Raw genomic sequence first — 15,339 nt, 5'->3', positions numbered from 1 at the left:
AGCTTCTCATCCCTATCCATCAGCCCAGGTGAGTCACAGCTTTCGGGTAATCTGCCTGCGGGACCTGTGCCTGTGAGGAACAAACATTGTGTGTGACAGTACCTTGTGCTGCAGTACTCTAGGGCACAGTCAATTGCTTGCTTTTGCGGCTGTCTTGGAATGCTGTTAACTCTTGAGACTATCAATGACCATTGCATTGTTAATAGGATTCTGTTTTCCCGCTGGTTGCCTTTAGTAGGTGTGTGTGGCACCTCTGCAAGGGAGTTCTCCAGCACAGTTGTTAGCTCCGCAATCCGGCAAGCAAGACATGAAGAAGAATCCTAGTTGAAAAGGATCAGAGTAAAAGAGAAAAGGATGTTCCTTGCTCTAATTGGGTGGAAAAGAAATGGGCATGAGCCAGCAGGTCAGAGATCTGCTCCTTTCCTGCTCCCCATCCACACAGTGCTTCCCGGTGCTGTGCTGCTGGCAGATGAGGGCTGGGCAGGACACACCTGCTGCCCAGTGCTGCAACCCACTGGCATCCCGTGCGGGACCTATACGTTATTGAGTTGCCATTAATCTGGTTATTATACAGCTGCCAAGAGCCCTTGGTATCTGTGCCACTTCCAGGTGACACACGTTGTCACTTGGACTTTTTTAAGGGCATCTGAACTGTTGCTTCTGAGAAGTCACCCCTTCTGTCCTTGCTTGGCCTGCCTTGAAAGCTGCAAGGCTTGGCAAACAAGGGCGTTGTGATAGGGTTGGGGCGCATCCTCTGAAAACCAGTGCGGAGCCCTTCAGGGATGCTTGCTGGGGAGCAGGCTCTGTGCAATATATTCCAATATCTCTAAGCAACAGCTAAACGTGTCACCTCGTCTGCTTAAGTAGCAGAGCTCCTCTGGCCTAAAAGCCTAATCATCGGAGGGTTATGGAGTGCAAATTGCTGCTGAATGAATTTGCTGCTTTGTTCACTCCAGTTTCCCCTCCTTCCTCTGTTATGACAGTGAAATGACTCATCTTCACCTTAATATCATGTTTTCAAAAAATGTTTTAATATTTTCTACAATGTTCATTGTTTAAAAAAACCACAGGAAATCTGTCTTCTGGCACATATTCCAGTGCCAATACACAGAGCTCGCGCCTTTCTCCGTACATTCTTCTGGCCAACAAACATAGCAGAGTACAAGGTTTACAATACCATTGGCCATTTTAAGGAAAAAAGGGAAAAGCAGGAGACTTCAGCAAAGTGAAACTTGGCTCTGTGGCTTTGGACTGCAATCACTTATTACAGCTCACTTTTGTAATTAAAACCAGCCTGACCTACTTAAATAAGCCATCACAATTCTTGTGGCCAAATACCTGCTAATGAAAACTCAGTTTTTAAAAGCATGATCCTTGTTGGATGCGTCAGTGTGATGGAGAAGATGCAAGCTGGATAATTGAGGTGAACTCGGTAGGAAATGGTGTGCTGTGAAACCCCAAGGAAAAAATCAAAGGGAAAAGGAAGGGAAGGCATTGCTGCAGTGAGGTCCATGGCTGGTGCTGCCTGCTCATCTGCACCCCGTGGTCAGGGGTGTAGCAGGTTCAGTGTGTGCACCAAAAAAGCAGCAACAGTCAGCAGGACCTGGCTCTTCTCTCTTTACATTCTAATTTGGACCCCAAAGCAAAGCCCCAAAACTTAATTCCCTGGGGAACAGAAGCTGCCAGGTTGCTGACCGGGGTTTTCACAGCGTGCCGGGGGAAAAGAGGTCCCCGTCAGAAATCCTATTGATGCAAATTTAATTACAGACAGCCACGCCATAGAGAAAATGTTTCAGTTGCTTGTGGAGGAGCAGCAGAAAAAGGAAAAGAAATAAATGCATACCTCCTGCATCTTCCACTAGGAATGATTTCTGAAGCACAAAACGCCGTGCAGGGCCTCCTGCCACGTAATTTCAGACAAGAGCTGACCGAGTGGGGAAGGTGTTTTGTGTTGCAGGGCTGAGTTATGACCAGGTAAGCCTTTCCACTTCTCATGCCACCGATCCTCGGTAATATCAGTGTCATTTTATCAATAAGGAGCACACTCACACTCTGTGAGACCTCTCGATCTCTACCTGCTTCTTGATGCCACTTGAAGGCAGAGGAAAATGATTTCCTTGTAAATGGCCCATTTCCACTGAGTTCTGCAAACTCTCACTGAGGCTGCTTGCCACAAAGTTGATTTTTATTTTTTATTTTATTTTTCGGTAACAAGAGTTGCTTTCTTCTTGTAAATGCTAAGTGATGGATTTCCCCGCCTTGGATGTCAGGAGGTACAGGAGCACGTGCTGTGCAGAAACACTCCCCAACTGCATCAATAACCTTTTTGTGTTGTTTTGTGAGTGCTGGATAACTGCAGCGTAGCTGCGTGTCTCTGCAGGTTACGTGGCAATGAATTATGTATCTCCAATACATCCCAGTTTGCAGGGAAGGTGTGATGAACTCCTTGCTCTGCAACCAGACGCTGGCAGTGCCCATCCTCTGGCATGTTTATGGGCTCAGCAGAATAACACCATGCTCAGCAGCCAGATTGCACAGGAACAGAAGTGGGTTTTATTTTTGAGACTTTGAATCTCCCTGTTATTTGGCCAGGATTTAAGGTGAGAAGAGTTTTTGGGCTTGTAGTAGCATCTCCCCTGTTTTCCTCGGGCAGCCGTGCAGCACTCCTGCGTGGCTTGCTCCTCTCTGTGTGGGGCAGCCAGGACACTTCTACAGCCTGCAAGGGGCAGGGGATTTTTTGAGCTGGAAAGAAAAACATTGAAGAGAGAGTCAGAGTATGATACCGTTACCCCCTGGCCGGTATTCCCACCACTCCTCTCAGTTTTTCCCTCCCTTGCCGCACCAGGGCACCTGGATAATGGAGGTTGTGTAGTTTCGTTGTCTGTATTGAAATCGGTAGAACAGTTTATGGACTTGTTTCCAGTGTGAAAACAAGCTCTATTTTGCCCATTGTATAAGGGAAAAGTGGTATTGGGCAGACAGTGGTTAGAAAAAGAGGGTGATCAGCGTATCTTTTCATGTGGCTGCAATTGCGGTGTGTGTGATGTATCGTTAACATAAAAGCAACAAAAGTGACCCAAATAGTGAGCAAGCATCAATTGAGCTGGTGTCATTGTCAGTAATGGAGCATCTCTGATCGCCACCGCGCCTGCTCCTTCGCCTGCCAAGAGGTGCTTGCGTTTTGGTTGATTGCGCTGGTCACTTATGTTTCAATAGCACAGCCGGTTCTTCCAAAATAGGTCGGCTTTTTTAATTCCCTTGGGCATTCAGATGAGTCCAGGGGATGTGGGGATGGGCTGGTAAGTGGGTTTGTGTTGTCTTGGCTGTTGGGTGTTTTGTTATTTCCCAGCACCCCTACCCGTGATGGGGCTGTTTGCTCTGCTCCGAAGCAATGCCAGGCGTGCTGCCTTTGTACAAGGTGGGATAGCCACAGGGAAAAATGGGCTGGAAATTCCCTGTTCTGGGCAAACGTGGTCACTGCGAGTTTCTTCTGGGACTTGTTTGTGAGCAAAGATGGAGCCTGAGTGGGGATCTGCTCTCGGGGAGGTGCGGGGGCATCACTTACGCTCACATGATGCTCTCATGCACCTCCAGAGGGTCGTCACCCCACAGAAATGTGTCCCTGCAGGAACCCCCTGGCAGGGGCAGATCTGCCATCGCAGCCACGTGGCTTGGAAAAAACATGGAGGCAAATTTTCCCTTTCATCTCCCTTTCTCACCAGGAAAGCCAGGAAGCCTGCCTGCTGTATTTCATGAGGAGGAAATCAGTTGCTGAGGGATTTCCACTGAGAGATTTGTGCTTTATGAAATTCATGCCGGGGGGCAGAGAGGCAGGCTGGGGAGCTGGAAACGATAGCTCCATCTTCCTCCCCTCTGCTGCTTTAATTGTTTGTAATGACTTAATAAGCAGCTTTAAACAGGGAAGCTGATCCTTCCCTGCAGCAAATGCGGGCATGCAGCATTTTATTAGTTTTTTCAGGGCTTCTATTTGGAGTTTCTTTGCTGTATTTTCTTTTTCATGAGCTTGATCCAAAGCCTGGGGAGATCAGTAGGAAAACTGTCAACTTTGTGGTGTCAAGTCTCTGCATGTTGAGCCAGCACCAAATCCATACAATGATCTGGGAAGAAAATAATGTGGAGAAATGTCATAATTTAAGCAATGAAATGCTCTTGGCCTTGGCACCCTGTGCATACAAACGTGTGCCAGGGAAAGGAAAAGCAAATTAGGTGCAAACGCCCCAATATTTGCAGAAGAACAAATGGAAGTACCTTGCTGTTTAGGCTGGAAACAAAGAGAAACTTCGTGCCCATCAGAAGGGTGCTGACATGGAGCCGCTGCCCAGTGACATCAGGCAGATGGAGGCGTGAAATCCCAACTGAAGCCTTTTAAGGTGGAGCTTTTTGGGTGTGGGGGCTGTAGACGCAGATCTCCTGAGTCCCACGGCTGATGCAGGCATCTTCCCAGGGGAGCATCCCTGCACCATGGCCAGGGAGCTGCTGCCCAGCCGGCGGCAGGTCTGGCCCCACAGGGATGGTTTGGTTTGTGGGGAAGGACCCCAGCCTCTCTGACTTGCTGAGATTTGAAAGGCGCTGGGGTCAAACTGATGCGTTTCTTCTCTGAGGGGGGGAGTCTTCAGTTCCCACTGGTTTTGCTTGAACACAGTGCTATTTCTCCAGTCTGCTCCCCCAAACACCCCAGCAGACCCGCTGTGCCTCCACTCTGCTCTCCCACAGCTCTGATTGTCAGACTTTTCCCCCTTGAACTACAAGAACTGAAAATTGGATGGTTTTTGCTCTCTCCCGGTATCATGCAGCTCAGGGGGAAAGAAACTTCTTCCTCCCTTCATATTTTTCTGCAACAAAGCATTTTGCTCCTCTGAAGAAGCAGGAAGAAACACTTTTTTTTTAAAGGCTAATGGAGCCAAACTGAGTTCCCTTATTTGGAACAAAATAACAAAGTTATTTATGCTAAAAAAAAACTCCAAAGATTTGAAGAAATTATTTGAGAAAATATTTCTCTTGGTAACCGATTGTAAGTGAATATGGAATGAAACTCTTTGCCTCGAACCACTCAAAGCAGTAGTTTTTTTCCAAACAGCAGATGTAATTATAGTTTTTGATTAAAAAAAATTTAAAAAAAAGATGCAGTGGACCAAATGAGCTCCAAGCTGATCTTCACTTGCTGTCAACGACCGAATTATAGCATGTGGTTACTACCAGCTCTACTGGACAAAATGTTGCCTTTGGGTTATTGGGGGTTTTGTCAGAAATCTTTGTAGCATGAATAGTTCATGTACTCCTCTATCTATTGGCTTCAGACATTCCTGCTGTCCATCATACCTTTCTGTTGTAAGGCAGCTCACCGAATAATCTTGTCCTTTAATTCAGTTGAGCAACGTTTTTTGCTTCCAGCCCCAGTTTTCAGCTAGCCAGCCATTTTCTTATCTCATGATTGTAGTCCTGAGTGTATTCAGTGATGGCCACACAAGTGAAGGGAAGGAGTTGGCAGGTGATAATTTATGGAACTTCCTACAATGGCTGGGAAACCCAGACTTCAATTTCCACCTCTGTAACAATGCCTGTTGTCTTTGTTTCTTCTCCTGCCTGCTTGTTTTGCCTCTGTGCTCATGGTCTTTGTGGCTGGTCTGAATGTAGTGCTTGGAGATGCAATTATATGGCTCCTAATTATTCTCACATGGAAGAATCTTGTATGTAAAATCAAACAAATTGAACCTTCCAAGTATTTTGAAGTCGCTTTTAAAACTTACAATGTTTGGGATTGCCCAGTTTTAACTGGGCAAGTTTTCATTCCTGCCTCATGCCCTTATTGTCATTTATTTAAACAAACAAAAACTACCGTGCCCAGCAGATCCTTCCCTGGCACAGAATGATGGAGGGTGAGGCATTGCCCATCGTCCTTGTGGCTATAAGCCTTTGCCCTCTGATTTGTTCTGGGTAACGGTGTTGCAGGGCTCAGCAATGAGTGGATGCTCTTTTCTGAGTGGGTGTTTATCACTTTGGGTCACCCTGCAGCCATGGGCTGGAAGAAAAGCATGATGCAAAGTAACCCAGTAATTGTTCCTTGTACCATAGGACCAACGGTTGAGCTGTGTTCTTTGGGGTTTTTTTTCCTTCTCCAAATCTGTTCTCTAGCCCAACAGACACGGATGGAGGGCAGAGGAAGGAGCAGGCATATTAAGGAAGGGTATCCAGGTGGGACTAATATCTATGGCAAGATTGCCTGCACTTTGGCTCTGCCAGTGTGTGAGCTATTGGAGTGGATGGAATTTACGTAAATGACTTATCGCTTCTTTTGATGCTTCTTTTTAAGTTTTCAAGCCCCTGTTGTGTGTGTTATATCCTGTTTGTTGGTGAGATAAGGGATCAAGGAGATATCAGCATGTCCTGAGGATCAAACAAACCTGCTTCTATGCTAAGTCTTTGATTTGCTGGAAGGGAGCTCTCCATGCATGAAAATCATCTAGAAAAGAGAGAATTTGGTGGCACAGGAAGGAGACAAAAAGATCGGAAAAGCGATTCCTGGCCTGGTTTAAATGGCATGGTGCCTGCTTGGCTGCCGGCTCCCCAGCAGCCTGCCGAGATGCCCTGGCATCAGCTGTCCTGCTGGGCCATGCCTGTTCGCTGGGCTGTAAACGTGCTGTGGCTGGATGTGATTGACAGTGAGCGCAGCTGGATCCTTGTTGTCCCCATCCCACTTGGGACAGGCTTATTAATCACTCCTTTCTTTCCCCGACGGGTCCCCGTCATCCTTGGAGGCAGGGCTGAATCTGAGGGAAAACTAGAGGATTGAATTGCTCCTTTCATGGAGAGAAAAGGAAGGATTTGCAATTTGCTGAGCTCCTGTTTGCAGGAGGAGAGGGATGCTGGCTGTTCCTGCCGTGGTCCCCCCCTGCTGCAGGAGCTGTGCCCAGGGGCATGGCTACCTTCTCCCTCAGAGCCCAGCGCCTGGGTCAGGCTGGTGAGTGACACCATCGGCTCCACTTCAGGATGAAATTATGGCACTTTGACATCCAGGCAGCTTTGGCACGGGGACCTGGCAGCGATTACTGCCTGGCCAGCTTCAGAGCAAAGAGGTTACCTGATTTAGCTGAAGTTTCTTTCATTGTGAACTGAGTAAAATCGCCTCATGTTTGCTCGGCACTAAAAATCCATCAGAAGCTGATCGCTGAGCCCTGCTGCAGCTGCCGAGTAATGGGGTAACCCCCTGCAGTGGCACCATGGAATGGGGCACTGGGATAGAATTGTTAAGTAACGACATTTCCAACCACTTGCAGGCTCTGATGTTGGCTTGATGCTGTCAAAGGGGTTGATTTTAGTGATTTTAGAGGCCTTCTTTTGAAGGGTGGTGAAATGCACCTAAAGCAGCAATTGCTTCTCTGGTCTGGGCAAGTGCTTCCCCCTCCTGTGATGCTCAGCACTGAAATCCTGTAAGGACCAAGCAAACCTGGGCCTCTGGGAGGACTCGGTAGTGTCAGGTTTGGGAGATATTTGAGGCAGGACATGGAAGCAGCAGCAGATGATGGTGTTACGCTTCATCCTTGTGTTCTCTTGCATGCTGATGCTGCCTGGAGGAAGCAGGGATTCTGTAAAACACCTTCTGTGTCTCCTTGGTAGGGGAAACAAGTGGCAAAGCCCTTAATTTCTTGGAGCTTCAGGCATGTTTGGTGGCTGTGCTGCACCCCAGGGCCCAGGCTCTGCTGCTTTTTGCACTGGCTTGTGCTTCCAAGCTGTCCTCTGGATTTATTCTGTTTGCAAACCGTCTTTCCTACCAGCCTTCACTTCGCTTTAAAAATTCAGCACCCCGTTGGCAGCTGAATGGGCCCCAGAACTGGGGATAAGGTTCTGAGATGCAATTTGCACTCCAGACTCGTTGAAGTGGGGAAATGCAGTGTTCCTCCTGTGCCCAGAGCTGCTAATCTTGTTCTGAACATTGAAAAGCTCTCCAGCTTCTCTCATTGTGCCTAAATGTGATTATTGCTTTGACTTCACACCTTTCATACAGGCTTTTCCTCCCTCCTTGGCTGGAAGCGTCAGCCCTGAGAAGAGAAATTTTGCTGAGGCTTGGATGTGCACACATTGCCCATCCTTGTTTCTAATGCTGCTTTTAATTATCTTGGGAATCTGAGCATGGGGGGAGCTGATGGTGACGTCAGGGGCTGGGGGGGAAGGCACAGAGGTGAAAGTGTGAATGCAGCACCTGGGTTGCTGAGTGTGAGCCACTGTGGGGATTTGCTTTTCTCCGTGAATTGGTGACTCCTGTGCCATCTCCTCCTGAAATTCCTACGTAAATGGCAGTGGGATGTGAGTGTGTTACCGTTACCGCAGGTGGTGAATTGAGCCCAATGAACAGCACAGCCCGTCCCTGCCCTGTGTCCGAAGGTGACCAGGGGCAGATGTTCCCAGCCTGGTGTAAGGATGAAATCCTGCATGCACGGAGGAGCATCTCCTGAGCCTGTGTGTTTAAAGACTTACCACCTTCTTGCCCTTGCCCGTGTACCTCTAATGCATCCTTCCTTTTGGAAAGTAGTTGAAATACCTAAATGTTAAATGGGTAAAAATACCTGGGCTGTTTTCAGCTCATCCTGGGAACTATTCCAGAGCAAGTCTGGCTCTTTTTCTGCAGATGAAGAGTTACTTGACCTTTTTGGCATAACTTTTTCTTCTTAGTGAAAATACTGCCTGTCTTGGAGTCTTGTCATCCTTTTTCTGAAGCAGGCAGTATGCTGGGACCCTGCACCAGAGTTCTGAAGGGGTCACTGCTGTTGCCCCTTGCTGCTGCAGCCACAGTGCCCCCTGCATCAGCGGTTCATGCTGCTGAACAGCCCCCTCCTCCACACAGAGAACAGGGCAATTTCCAGCTGCTAGATGGCTGTATTTTGTCTCCAGTACTTGGAAAAAGAAAAAAAAAAATCCCACATTTTGCAATCAGCTCTTTGTTCTGCTGGTATCAAATAGCAAACCCCTTGAGATGTGCCATTTTGGAGACCGGAGCTTGCTGGGGCACTTCAGGCTCCCGCTAATTACCTGTCATTACAAGCCCGTCACTGGCTGATTTTTGAAAGCTGTAGGTGGCTGTGCCGGGCAATGAGGCTGTCTCCTGCGGCAGAAGGGCTGGGGACAAACGATCAAGGACAAAGCACTGCAGTGCTCCTGTCCCCAAGCTCTGCTCCCTGAGGAGCTTCCCTGGGCAGTCGCAAGGAGTTGCTTAAAGGAAATAAATGTATTTTTAAGTCCTGGGGAACTGGGGTGGGTGTGAGTTGCTGTGCTGGGGAGCTGTGAGCTAGCTCTGCTTGAACTAATGCATGTCATGCAGAGAAACTCTGCTCAGATGTTAGTCTAGGTCGGAAGAGTGCTGTAATTGAACTCATCACCTTGTCACGGATCTGAGTTCAGACGCAGCATCCCATGGATGTGCTGCCTTGAGTTTTGGCTCGTGCATCAAGCTCAGAGCTGTGGTTCTGCAGGGGTCTCATTAAAGAGCTGCATCTCGGCTTGGTCAAATAATTCATGATGGAAAAGCTGTTGTGGATTTGATCTCTTTCCCTGTGTTCAGAGATTACTTGCATGCCAAGCATTTTCTATTCTGCTGCTCAAAAGTAATATTTCCTGGGAGAAAGGTGTTGTCCTGGGAGCAGCCCAGGAGCAACTAACTCCTGGGTTTCCAGGCAGGAGGAGAGGTGGCAGAAGAGCAAGGAAAGCCACTGGTGCCAAGTGAGGACGCGGGTCAGAGGCAGCTCCTGAAGGAGGATCACTGGGCTGTAGTGAAGCTATTTGGTGGAAGTGGCCTTGGAGTGTAATTCAGTGTAAAGCAGTAGTTTAACACCGAGGTTAATTCTAGCTAGTCTGTCAGATCTGACTCTGTGAGATTGGGGGTTTGTAACTGTAACTGTACTTCTCGTTGAGTGGATTCCTTGGGCCTTGGCAGGGTTCTCAGGACAGTAAGCCAAGAAAGGACAATTGGGTCAGCTGATCATTTTGGAAGTTTCTTGAAATATTAGTCTCTCCAAAATCTGATTATTATTCACTTATTTTCCAATAACGGTTTGCTAAAAAGTAGGTAAAACCATATAAAAGCGTGCAAGATGCAGGAACCCCAGCAGAACTTCGCATTGCTGCTGTTTCCCCCAGGAGACCACCAGCTGCTCCGGCTCTGTGCCACAGGGTGGCTGCGCTACCGGTGGAAGCCTCATCCCAGCAGCATCGTGCTTGGGCCAGGCTCCCCCTCGTCCCTGGGGTGGGTTTCACCCATGCACCGGGGCTTGTGCTGGAGCTGCAGCCACGGAAGGTCCCCACGGGGCTGCGTGTGACCCCATGTGAATCGTTTCTTTGCTGCTCTTGATGAAAAGTTGTGACACCCACCTTGGTGTCAATGAGGAGATGCTTTAATGCTGCTGCTGCCGGCTTGTTGGGCAGTGCCCACACAGCGTGCCTGAAGATGGCTCGGGAAAAGAAGGAGAAAATGCCATGTGCTACTTAATGCTGTCAGTCATTGACTGGGAGCAGGAACTGTGAAGGGACTTGGGAGAGCTGGGCAGAAGGGACAGCTCTGAGAAGGGCATGGCACACTGGTGACATCCAAAGCGTTATCTTTACACTGGGATGAAAAAGTATCAGTTTGCATGGCCTAAATGTCTGAAAATTCACACTGTGTGTTACAGAAGCCATGCTGAGCTCATCTTGCTGTGAAATATTACTTCTGCATCTTAACCAGGAGCAATATTAGAGTCCTGAACCTACTAATAAGAGTCAATTATGATTCAGGAGCAAACCTTTGCAATACGCATTCATGGCAGATGAGGACACCTAAAGCTTTCATTACATTTACTGTTCTTGGTGAATGAATTCAGCGTTAAAAAAACTCCTTCCCTGGTGTTAAAATACTCTCTCCTTGGTTTCAGCTATGACCCAGACTATCAGTGCAAAGTATTTTCTTCCTCTGTGTAGCTGGTGGTGTGTTCTGTAGCTGTCTGCAGGTAGGTGCTAATTAAAGCAGTGCCAGGGGGTTCATCTGTTTTGGTGCCTGACAGGGACATTTGTTGTGGTATAAAGTCATTCATGCCAATTAACTTCACACCTTTAACTAGGAGGATCAAGTTGTGTTATGCTCGTACCAGAGTCTAGTGACAGAGGTGGGCTTAAAAGGGAGACTTGGTCCATGTCGGACCTGGTGGGGCTTTTCCAGTGCTCCATGTGGGCAGCGGTGAGTTACATCAGTGGGAAACAAAGCTGGAGGGTGGGAAATAGTATCGGAAACTGAAAGGACACATGGTAGCGTTAGACCCAGGTTGTGACTCAAAATGTCTAAAATTAATAAAAGTGGAGGGGCAGCTGGTGCAGTGATCTCTCTGCTCTGAGCTGATTAATATTATCGTCATTTTCTTCCTGCTTTTGCCGTTGTGCTGACCCAGGTTTTGCCATTTGAAAAGGAGCTCGGTGCAATGTCTGTCTCCCTCTCCTTTTGTGCAGTGCTGAGCGCAGACGGAGAGGGCAGGCTGATTGATGGTCTAGAGCAAAACTGCAAATACGTTGGTGATCCTGAGCCTGGCTATACCTGGGGTTGCAGCTAAATCCAGCCAAAAGTCATTTCTGGTGATTCAAGCCTGGTTTACATTTTCATGAGTTTGGCAGTGTAAACCTCACCAGTCATTTAAAAAAAAAATAAAAAAAATAAATCAGGTGTTGGTATTAATTGTGTGGGTATTACAGCCTGCGAATGGCTGCTTCCCGCAGGATCATCATGAAAAGCTGTAGATACCAGCTGCTCAAAAATAAACATGGGAAGAGAAATACAAGAAGTGATGTATGGTGACTCCGGGGGCGAACGGTAGCCCCAGCTGTGGCGGCTCCGCGTGAGGGTGAAGGTGGGTATGGGCTGGGCTGGATCAGTGCTCACCACCTTCCAGACGGATGTTTGCTCTGATGAAAGGCTCTTGCGTGTCCTCGGCACCTCTCAGTGCAGTACAAATCATTCCCACAGCTCTTGGCTGAGCTGCTGGTATTTCCAGAGTGAGATTCGGGCACAATCCTGCTGGCTGATGAGCATCCATGGAAGGTCCTGAGCATCTTCACCCCCAGAATGAGGAAACAGCCCAGGCTCTCCCTGAATCAGGTCTTCATGGGAGATTCCCAGTCTGTCTGCAAGATTTCTTTCTCCCCTCAACAAATGGCTTTATTTATGTACGGTGATGCGTTTGGGTTCCTTCCCTTACTCACACGAGCCTGTGAGTAATGAATCATGCATATGGATGATACTATCTATAGAAAAATATACTCCTGGATTGTCATTTTACTTCACTGTCACTCAGACAAACATGATCCTCGTGTAACCGGATGAGAAACCTGTAGGAATTTTGGCTCTGCAAGGAGCAGAAAGCACATTTTTTAAACCAGATTCCCAGCTGATGCGATTTCGTCTGGAAAACAGAGATTTCAATTCATCTTCCTGGGAGGAATGTGAAGACTTATTCAGAGACCACAGATTCAGCTGGCCTCTGATTTCATGTACCTCATTTCACACACCCAATTTCAAGGGCCATTAAAACAGGCTCGTGTTTGCTTTGCTCCACAGAAGTGCTGTAGTTATTCACAGCAGAACAATAAATGACCATCCCGTGGGAGCTCCATAGTAACCTCCCATGTACAGGTACTGGTGTGGTCACACAGAAGCTGGATACATCTGGGGACAAAGAGGACCCCAGGTGACTGTGGCTGCCAACACTGTAAATCATGGCAACTGCATCACTGGATGGGGTGATGGTGAGTCCTGCATGGAGAACTGTGGCTGCCGAAGTCTCTGATTTTTTTATCTTATTTTTTTTTCCTCCTGCTCAGTAAGCACGCAGTCCCTGCCTCAACCCAACTCCCAAAATCTAGCTCTTTGTTTTTAGAAAAGTCTATTTCAAAGCAAACTTTTCTTTGTGAGCTTGCTATTTGGATGAGTGCACGAGAGCAAGGTAAATCTTCATGAATTGCCACAGTCTCTACTTGCAGAAATTCCCCATGCTTGGCCCTGGTTTTCAGGGATGCTTGCCACCCTCCTGAGATTACAGCTCCTCTTTGGGAGGGTGAAGCTCCATGTGGGCTCCTGGCCATGCACCCAGACCTGAGACTGGTGGTGTTACCATTCTTGCTTTGCAAAATCTGGTAGTGGCCACTATGCCCCCAACCCTTCTGCCACCTCAGAGACAAATCCCAGTCCTGAAAGCTGCAAAGGTCAGGAGGAATTAATGCACAGTCGCACATGAGGCCGTGTGTTTCCCTGCTGATGTTTCTGAGCGTACCAGACCACGCAGCACCCAGCTGCTGCAAAGAGCTGGGCAGTGACAGCCCCTCATCGCAGTGTGGCTCTGCACCCCCCGACGCCACCCTCCCACCTGCTCCCATCATTGCCTTCATGGGCCAACATCAGTACGGCAAAAGTCCTTTAGAAATAAATTGTCAGAGGGGGAAAGGGGAGCTCTGACCTGGGTATCGATGGACCACTGCCAGAAGGTGCTGGGCTTGCCTCCCTGGGCTGCTGTGAAGGCTGCTCGTGGGCCAGGGGCTGTGACTTTACATCCAGTCAGAATTAATTGGTTTTTCTTCCACGCACTCATCATTGCAAATCCCAGTTCTTTCAAACCAGTGGCTTTTTTGCTCTCAACCTCAGTGGTATCCACATGAGGTGTACCAAAGATCCTGGTTATCACATCAGGAGCCCCACTGCTTTTTCTCATTGTCAGCAATGAAAACAGCTATTAAATAATTATTTGCCACTCACAATTTCTTTTCTGCTTTATACCCACCCTGTATCTAGCTTCCAGTTACCTTCTGTCCTTGCAGATCTATGAACAATGTGCCGTGGCTAACTAAATGAAGGCAGAAACCTGATTTTGCAATGTTCCGTGCAAACAGGAGTACGGTGGTGATGGAGTGGGAGTCTGTGGCACAGGATGATGAATATTTCAGCAGAGGCTCGAAGATTGCTTTTTTGACTCCACGTGTGCCTCTGGGAGATTTTGGGGGTTCAGATCTGAAAGGTGAGGCAATTTTTTCTCTGCCCCTTCCCATGTCATAGGGGAGGTGCAAATGCAGTTGCTGCCTCCTGGGAAGCAGCAACTTGCCTGCTGGGCTGGTACCTTTGGGTAGGGTCGCACCACGACTGCTGCAGCTCCCCGAGCAAACACAGCTGGGGCAGTTTTGGGGCAGGGGCTGTAACAGCCCAGGATGTGGCAGAGCAGTTCTGTAATATTTCTGGAGTTTTGAAAACATTGTTCCCTAAACAATCTCCTTCTCCTGTCTTCTGTCATAAATCGTGCAACAGAGAAAAGGGAAAATAGCAGAGGTTTGATTAAATTGGCTTTTTTCAGTCTTAAAATACTGTCAGCTCGATGCCTGATATTTTAGAAATTGGATTAGTAGCTCCTATTTCATCCCACCAGTGAGGTGGGATTTAAGGCTTCCAACAACAGAAACACTGGATGTGCAAGAGTGGAGTTTTCCATCCCTAGCACCCTGGCATCTCATCGTACTATTTTAAGCTGCCTCAGCCAGATATATAAATATACTGCTATAAACAACAACAACAGAAAGAAAATGTTCCACCAAATGGAGAAAAATAAGTAAAGGGGGTGGCAGCCCTTTCTGAAGAGCTTGCGTGGATTGTGAAGAGTTGGATGCAAACAAAAGAGGGTTCACTATATGCTTTTTCTTGAAAAATGTAGATATTTAATAGAAATATATCTCTGAGCCTGTTGATAAGTTTGATATCATTTTACGTCTGGGAGGAACAAGCCAAACATTCTGTTTTCTGGAGATGTTGCCTTTGCAAGGGGAGATCACAGATATTCCGTGCAGTGGTGTGATGCAGACCGAAGCAGCACCCTGCTGCACTCACCCTGGGGTGCTGAGGGGTTTCATAAATTGGATTTTATAGGGGATTTTCACAAGGCAGTGAAAGAGCAGCCATGTGTATTTGACAGGCAAAGAGGACTGGTGTGTCCGTGGCTTAATTCAGCAGAGCTTTTTCCTTCTGCAATCATTTGTAACCTGAGGCATCGCGGGGCTCTTGAACACAGCAGCTGGGGAAGTTAATCATTGTAATAAGCGATAAATGAACCTGTGCTCTTCCTTTTAACACAGGTGCGATGAGCATTAGGTAACTCTGGGAGCACTTGCCAAGAGGGGCTTGTTATTTGGCAGGGAGGAGGAAGAAAATATTGCTTGTAGTAACTAGGGCGACTTGGCTTCCCCAGGAAGAGGAAAATCAGCAATTAAAGATGTGAGCGCTGCATGGAATCGTTTGCATCGTTAGCCTCAGTGTTTGCAAATGAGGCAGCT

General features: G+C 47.8%; 1 protein-coding gene across 1 annotated transcript in view; it reads left to right on the top strand.

Annotated features, from left to right (window-relative positions):
- Positions 1-10: 10 nt before the first annotated feature.
- The window catches only part of LOC308070729 (uncharacterized protein), a 49,485-nt gene continuing 34,156 nt past the window's right edge, over positions 11-15,339 (top strand). Inside the window, exon 1 of the mRNA XM_080405182.1 lies at positions 11-14,039. The gene's annotated coding sequence lies outside the window, so the exon portion shown is untranslated. The remainder of the gene's footprint in view (positions 14,040-15,339) is intronic.

The sequence above is a fragment of the Falco punctatus genome, assembly GCF_963210335.1.
Source record: "Falco punctatus genome assembly, chromosome: 10".
Lineage (NCBI taxonomy): Eukaryota > Metazoa > Chordata > Aves > Falconiformes > Falconidae > Falco > Falco punctatus.
Note: the sequence above shows the minus strand (reverse complement) of the source record. Positions and strands in the feature narration are given on the sequence as shown.